This window comes from Dipodomys spectabilis, unplaced genomic scaffold (genome assembly GCF_019054845.1).
Source record: "Dipodomys spectabilis isolate Male_0828 unplaced genomic scaffold, ASM1905484v1 ptg000171l, whole genome shotgun sequence".
Lineage (NCBI taxonomy): Eukaryota > Metazoa > Chordata > Mammalia > Rodentia > Heteromyidae > Dipodomys > Dipodomys spectabilis.
In genome coordinates this window covers 2,244,699-2,252,491 of record NW_024870848.1, presented here as the reverse complement: position 1 = coordinate 2,252,491, position 7,793 = coordinate 2,244,699, and the positions used below count along the sequence as shown (strand labels likewise).

Sequence of the window (7,793 nt, the reverse complement as noted above, 5' to 3'; positions counted from 1 at the left end):
TAATGATGATTTACAAAAAGTTGTACTAGGGCTGGGAAGGTGGCTCAGCGGTAGAGCACTTGCCTTGCATGCATAAGGGACTGGGTTAGATTCCTCAGCACCACATAAGGAAAAAGAAAAAAGCCGGAAGTGGTGCTGTGGCTCAAATGGTAGAGCGCTAGCCTTGAGCTGAAGAGCTGAGGGACAGCGCCCAGGCCCCACGACCGGACCCCCCCAAAAAAGTTGGACTATATTTCAACAAGTAAAACAATGCTACAAATAAAGAAAACAATAATTAAATGTTAATAATTAATAAAATATAAAACAAAAATATTATCACTGTTTTCACTATTTGAAGTGTACTACATATTAGATTTTACTATTTTCTCATAATCCTGTACATTTAACAATGACTGAGGTTGTGATGTTCAACAAGAGTTTTATAGAATATGAGTAGTCTTTAAAGCTATCCACTAAGATTACTATTTATGGCTCGTCTCATTATTTGTTTATGGCTTATATCATCATTTTTCCTCGTTAACTTATAAACTGAGGAAGCCCTAAAGTTTTAACAGCCTGTGTAGTTAACAAAGTGTTAACACTTCATTCTGCTTCTTTACACAAAAACTTTGCAACTTCTCATTAATAAAGTTTCTCGAAACTCTGAAATGTACATACTTAGTAGTATATGTCTGCCACCATAAATCTTAAATACTTTATGGAAAAGTTTTATACCTGCCAAACAGTCCTAATTTTGGCATATGTAAACAAATTCCCAAAATTAAATATATTTAAAACATTAAAACTTTTAACAAACCTTAACACTTGGTGCAGTGTTCATTATGACAGGTGCCTTGTATAGAATAATTGAATCCCCCTCCTACACATTTCTTGAGCAACAGATATCTGGAATTATTTTGTTTTTGATATGTCAATCTTGACTTTATTCTTAAATTTGTGCTTATGTAAGAAATATATGGTTCTAAAATTTCATGACAATTCTTTTGAACTTACTTTTTGTTGAATTGTCTAGTTTAATAAAATCCAACTGCACTTTTTTTGGGGGGGTCCATTCGTGGGGCCTGAACTCTGGGCCTGGGCGCTGTCCCTCAGCTCTTCAGCTCAAGGCTAGCATTCTACCACTTGAGCCACAGCGCCACTTGCAGCTTTTTTCTTTTTGCTTATGTGGTGCTGAGGAATCGAACCCAGGGCCTCATGCATGCAAGGCAAGCGCTCTACCACTGAGCCACCTTCTCAGTCCCCACAATTGCACTTTTGATATAAAAAATATTCTGTGCTCAATTCAGCCACACGTACACTAACATTGGAACAATACAGAGAAGAGTACCATGGCACTTGCGCAAGGACGATATGCAAATTCGTGGTGTGTTCCATATTTTTACAACAACAGATGCTGGAGGGGATGTGGCCACAAGGGAACCATGCAACATTCTTGGTGGGAGTGTAAACTTGTTCAACCACTTTGGAAAGCATTATGGAGGTTCCTCAAAAGATTCCACATAAAGCTCCCCTTTGACCCAGCAGTCCCACTTTTGGGGATTTACTAAATGATCACAAACAAGACCATACTAAAACTACCAGCACAACTATGTTTATTGCAGCATTATTTACCATAGCTAAGATATGGAACCAACCAGCTGTCCCCACTACATGAATGGATCAAGAAAATGTGATGTATATACACAAGGGAATTCTATGCCTCCATCAGAAAGAATGACATTGCCCCATTTGTTAGGAAATGGAAAGACTTGGAAAAAAATTTATTAAGTGAAGTAAGCCAAGCCCAAAGAAACAGGTCCCATGGTTTCCCTTATTTTCAATAACGAATGTATGTCTGGGGTAAGCAGACAAGGTCAAAAGCTATGTGCATATGAACAGAAATGATAATGTTAAGGGAATTGAACCCCACGATAGGGAAACAAGTAGTTTTTTGTTTCTTGCTATTGTTACTAACATACTTATAATGTGCGATGTGAATTTTGGTTTCTTTGTATATTCCTCCCCCATGCTATAACCCTTGTTTTCTCTGTATTTGAAGTTGGTGCATCTGCCTCTTGTATGTACACTTCTCTAATTTGGGGAGGGGAAGGGAAAAAATGTGTGCGCGTGAACGCATGTGCATGCATGTGTGTTGGCATGCTCAGAGTTTGAAATCAGGGCTTAAAGGTCTTGCTAGGCCTTTCTTCTCTAGGTTGGTGAGGTACTATATGAGCTACATTTTCTTTCCTGGGTCTTTGCTAGTTCATAAAAATTTTGAAAAATAATTTCATGAATTTTTTTTTTGGCCCTGATTGACTTCCAATGGTTATCCACAGATCCCAGTCTCCTGAGTAGCTATCCCGAGTAGATAGGATTACAGGTGTGACTAGCCAATACAAGGCTTTCAGCATAATTTTAAAAGTAGAAGAAAATTTACTTCATGGGGGCCTGTTTAATTAACTCCTACTTTTAAAACATTTTGGATTGATTAAATGTGAATTTATTTCATTTTTGGATTCTTAAAAGATAGTAAGTGATGATATTTAAAAGTTTTGGTACTTTTTAAAAAAGGAAACTGGAACTGTGGGACAGAAGAAATTTGTCTCTCTTTGGACCTCAATTTAGAAGCTCAGCTCTGTGCATGATAACCCAATGTCACCAACACAGTCTGTGTTGAAGACAAAATGTGATAGAAAACAATCACCATGGGCAATATTTGCTATGCTATAATTTCTTGGACAATATGAATATTGAATTGAGAGTGTAAGAGAATGGAAAGAATTTACCTACCTTTTGTGTATTGCTGAAAGACTTTTGGAAACTTTGACTCATTTCCTTCCTCACTGTGTGTCTTTGGGCCATGCACTTAGTGCCTTTAATTACAATTTTTCCCAACACTAAAATAGTAATAACATTAGCATTATAGCAAATGTTATCTTAAGAATTAAGAGAAATAAAACTTGTAAAATACTTAACATAAACTTCTATGCATGAGCTTTGAGTTTAGCCAGAATTTTTTTTAAATACTAAATAGAATGTCATAAGTATTACAGAAACCATTACATGTAGTGAGCAATATTATCTATTAATCATGCTCTACTTCCAAGGAAGCCGGGTAGATAACTTCTCATGCTGTAAATCAAACTGGTTATCTTAAGTCTTGTTAGTGTAAAAATATAAGGGACATAATAATGAAGGAATGTTGTAGACTGAGATGAAGTCCAAAAGAAAATGTACAAAACTGATAAAACAAAAGTATCTGAGCAGTATATTGTGTTTTACATCATTTAAGTTACATCTCAAAGATAAGGCAGACCTAGAAGAATGAATTGTCTTTTTGATATTCTATCATAGGTCTTTTCTCATTCATGTAGAGGCATCATCAGATTTGAGGAACTAAGTTTTTGGTTTGCTTCCTTCTATTTAAGTTACATCATTTAAGTTACACCACAAAGATAAAGAAGACCTAGAAGAATGAATTGTCTTTTTGATATTCTATCATAGGTCTTTCCTCATTCTTGTAGAGGCATCATCAGATGAGAGGAACTGTATTTTTTTTTTGTTTGTTCCTTCCATTTATTCTTCAGTTTGAAATCTGAACTACATGAGACAGAAAGAAACCAAGGGAAATTAGTCACACAAGCTTTGGAAAGAAAAATCAACGTAAAATAAAATACATAGCCTTGTATAAGGTCTAACTAAATTGAGTTATATAGTCTCAAGCATTAACAGAAAATGATTTAAGCAATATCATGTTATTGAAAACTGAAAAATGTTAGGAGTTGCTTTATTTTTTCCTTTCTACTACCTTGAAATTATTGATTTTGTACAGAGAGATTAAAGATGAGATTAACAAGAAACGATTAAAAATTGTCAAAATTTCTGAATAGATATGTTTACCAAAAAGCTCTGAAAATCGCCAGTGAGTTTACAAAGTTGTGTTTAATACAACTTCTATGCTGGCTTAATGTTTTGTAAACAAAAGTCATTAGAGAAATGTAATTCAAAATTACTATGATACTACTTCATAACTATTATAACTCTTATCAAAAAAATCAAAGGAACCAGGTGTGGTGGTAAAGACTTGTAATTCGAAGCTTTTAGGAGGTTGGAGTAAAAGGATTTGGGTCTGAGGTCATCTTGGGTATAGCACACAGTAAAAACATGCCCTTTAAAAAAACTCAAAAGGTAATAAGGTTGGCTGGTGAGAGTGTGGAGAAAAGGAAATTTTCTACACTCTTGGTCAAAATACAGGTTAATACTCTCCTTGTAGAAAGTAGTATGCAGTTTTCTAAAGAAATCCAAAGTTGAAATATCACCTGACCCACCAATCATGTGATTATTTCTCTCTGGGTAACTCATAAATATATCTGTAGTTCATTGTTATTCACATTATTCACAACAACAGCCAAGATATAAATCGAAATTCAGTGTTCAACTACAGACTAATAAACAACTGTGGTTCATGCACAAATATATTTTTCTGTTTCATCCTTAAAATAGCAAGAGACTTCTCCCATTAGCCACAACTTATAATGACCTGAAAGATGTATTGTAAATGAGGAAAAATGTTGTCTTCTGATTTTTGTAAACACACACACACACACACACACACACACACACACACACACACACACACACACACACACCAACCTCAAACATTAAGAGTGAAATTTTTTGAAAAGTAAAGCAAAGTGGAATTGCTGGGGCATTTAGGTCACAATGTAGAAGATAGTAGATATACAGCATGAACCGGTATAGAGTTGTAATGTACAGCATGAGGATACAGGGGACAACACTGGCCTTACATAGGAATGAAGCTAAATAAGTAGGAATTGTTCTTCCTAGTAGGGGTTGCTCTTTTGGATGCTCTTCCTCCAGTAATGGATAAGATGAGCATAATTCTTTAAATATACCTGCCTGTTTGCAGAAATAATAGCAAACAATATAGCAATAATGTTGTATGCTCAACATAGGACATGAGATTATCCTTGGTGTAAACTAATTATTACAAATAAGGGAAACCGTGGGACCTATGTTTCTTTAAGTCTGGCTTACTTCGCTTAATATAATTTTTTCCAAGAACTTCCATTTCCTTACAAATGAGATGGTATCGTTCTTTGTGATGAAAGCATAGTATTCCGTGTGTGTGTGTGTGTGTGTGTGTGTCTGTGTGTGTGTGTGTGTCATTTTCTTGATCCATTCATCTATTGAGGGGCATCTGGATGGATTCCATATCTTAGCTATGGTAAATAATACTGTGATAAACATAATTTTGCTGGTAGCTTTAGTGTGGCCTTGCTTGTGGCCACCTGGTTAAATGCCCAGCAGTGGGATTACTGAGTAATAGGGGAGCATTATTGTGTACATCAAGGATAATCTTAGTAGATGAGCAGAATAGCCCTATAGCTATGTACATATGATCGTATAAGGTGATTCTAAGTGAAATGAACTCCAAGACATGTTCTTTGTTGTTTTTGTTCTTAATGTATTGTGTGATTTCTTTTTATCCTTTTGTGTTTTCCCCAACTATGGTGTATCCCCTGTAGTCACAGTATTTGATTTTGATACCCTGGTTATTGTAAATATGTTAATCTGAACTAGGGAAGGGAAAGGGAAAAATGGTGAGGCAAAGGATAAAGCGGGAACCTATGCAACAGTGATACACAGAAGAAAATATGTTGGAAATAATCAGGAGGGGCTGTTGGGAGGGAAGAGGGAGAAAAATGGGGGAAGGGATAACAAACTAGAAAAGAAATGAATTCATTACCTTACTTATGTAAGTATAACCCCTCTGTACATTACCTTGACAGTAAAATTTAAATAAAAAGTAAAGTAAAGAAGCTATGGGAAGGGGAAACAAAGGAGGAGACAACAATGCTTAATAAGAAATGTATTCATTATTTTGCCCATGTAATTGTAACCCCTCTGTATGGTATTTTCACAATAAAAATACAATAAAATACATGAGAGCAGCAATACAGGATATGGGACAGGGGAAAATACTATACAAAGAGTAGAACAGCTGTGGAGAACAATAATTTTACTTTAACATAGGAAGTAATTAACTAGCATACAGATTTTCAGCCTCATGTCAGTCACTAAAAAGGGAAAACAAAATACAAACCAGTAGAGATAAAATAGAAAACTAAACAATAAGGATGAAGAGATGGCTTGGACCAAAAATTACAAATGAGACAATTAGGAAACAAAAAGCTGGTAAGTTTAAAAAATATTACCCATAATTCTATTAATTGTTGTTTACATCACAATTTGTTAGAACTATAATTCAAATCACAGTTTAGTACTATATCATTTTAATAATAGGTTACTTATTATTGATTTCTTAATGTTGAATGTTTAATGTATAATTTTACTTTTAGCAGCTATAGAAAAGAAGAAAGTGAATCTAATTTTACTAATATATATCATGAATTGTAAAATTGAGAAGCAGAATTTAAACAAATAATATATTATTACTTTTTTAATTCTGTGAATTAATGTAATAGTTCAAAGTGTATTCTACAATTATCAATCATCTTAACCCCATTGACTCTAGGCCAGGGGATTACAGGGGCCCAGAAAAGCTACTACGTTGAATAGTAATCCTAGACCTCTAAAACAAAACAAAACAAAACCAGAAACAAAACAAACAAAAAACACTGCAGTAAGCACAGCCAGTCAGGGCTGCTATCACAGCCTACATGAAGTCAGGCCAGAAACAGAAATTGAGAGTCATTTAGCTGATAACTAATATATTTTTTTGAGACAGACTCAAATCAGACTCCTGAGAGAGAGTCAGAAAGACTGATGAAAGGGACTAAAATTGATCACACGAAGATTGGAAAGTAGAATTCCTTGTAGAACAAATAAATAATAGAAAGCCTGTGCATGTAAGAACAAGACAACAGACCAAATTCAAGAATTGCACATTATCTTAGAGGTCAGCTTAATGAATTATCAATGGAAATCTTTGAAATCTTAAATATTTGAACACATATGGGAGAAGGACAATTGCTGAAGAGAAAGAAAATGTCATCACCCTGTTAGGATGTCCAATATCACCTTAGGAATTGATAAAGCACAGATTTGTAATAAAAAGAATACAATTATTCCAAGTGAGGGGTTCATTTGTTTTGATGTAACAGTTCTTGATTTAGGTGCTAGCAATTAACATACAATTGATCCAGTCCCACAGCTGAGTTGATATTGACTGCAGTATTCCTACATAAAGGGAAAGAGAAAATTTACAAATGTCTGGTAAAATGAGTTGAGGATGAAGTGTTCTAATAGTGATATCTGAGGTTTAGACACAGGTAAAGAGGTGGACTTTCTTTTCTAAAATCCCCCCATTTTTAGCCTAGTGCCAGTGGCTCACAACTGTAATCCTAGCTACTCAGGAAGCTGAGATCTAAGGACTGCAGTTCAAAGCCCCCAGACAGGAAAGTCCCAGAGACTCTTATCTCCATTTAGCCACAGGAAAACCAGAAGTTGCACTGTGGCTCAAGAGGTAGAGAACTCACCTTGAGTTGAAGACCTCAGGGACAGTGCCCAAGCCCAGACTTCAAGCCCCTCAACCAACAACAAAAAAAATCTCCCTTTTCTTGGACTGCCTACATCTTTTCCTAACATTCAACAAAGAAGCCATTTTATCACCCATGACATTTAAGTCCTATCCTAGCTACTGCAAATGGAATGATCTGGTTTCTTATGTCAAAAGTTCATATTTTTAAAAACAAATACCAGAAGTGGTAACTTTTTTTCCAGTCCTTGAACACTGGGCCTGGGCCCTGAACATGGTTATGCTGATAGCT

General features: G+C 35.3%; 1 non-coding gene across 1 annotated transcript; it reads left to right on the top strand.

Annotated features, from left to right (window-relative positions):
- The first annotated feature begins 1,273 nt into the window (after window positions 1-1,273).
- Window positions 1,274-1,380, top strand: LOC122119526. The gene has a single exon (XR_006149590.1). It is a non-coding gene; the product is annotated as a U6 spliceosomal RNA (small nuclear RNA).
- The last annotated feature ends 6,413 nt before the right edge of the window (window positions 1,381-7,793 follow it).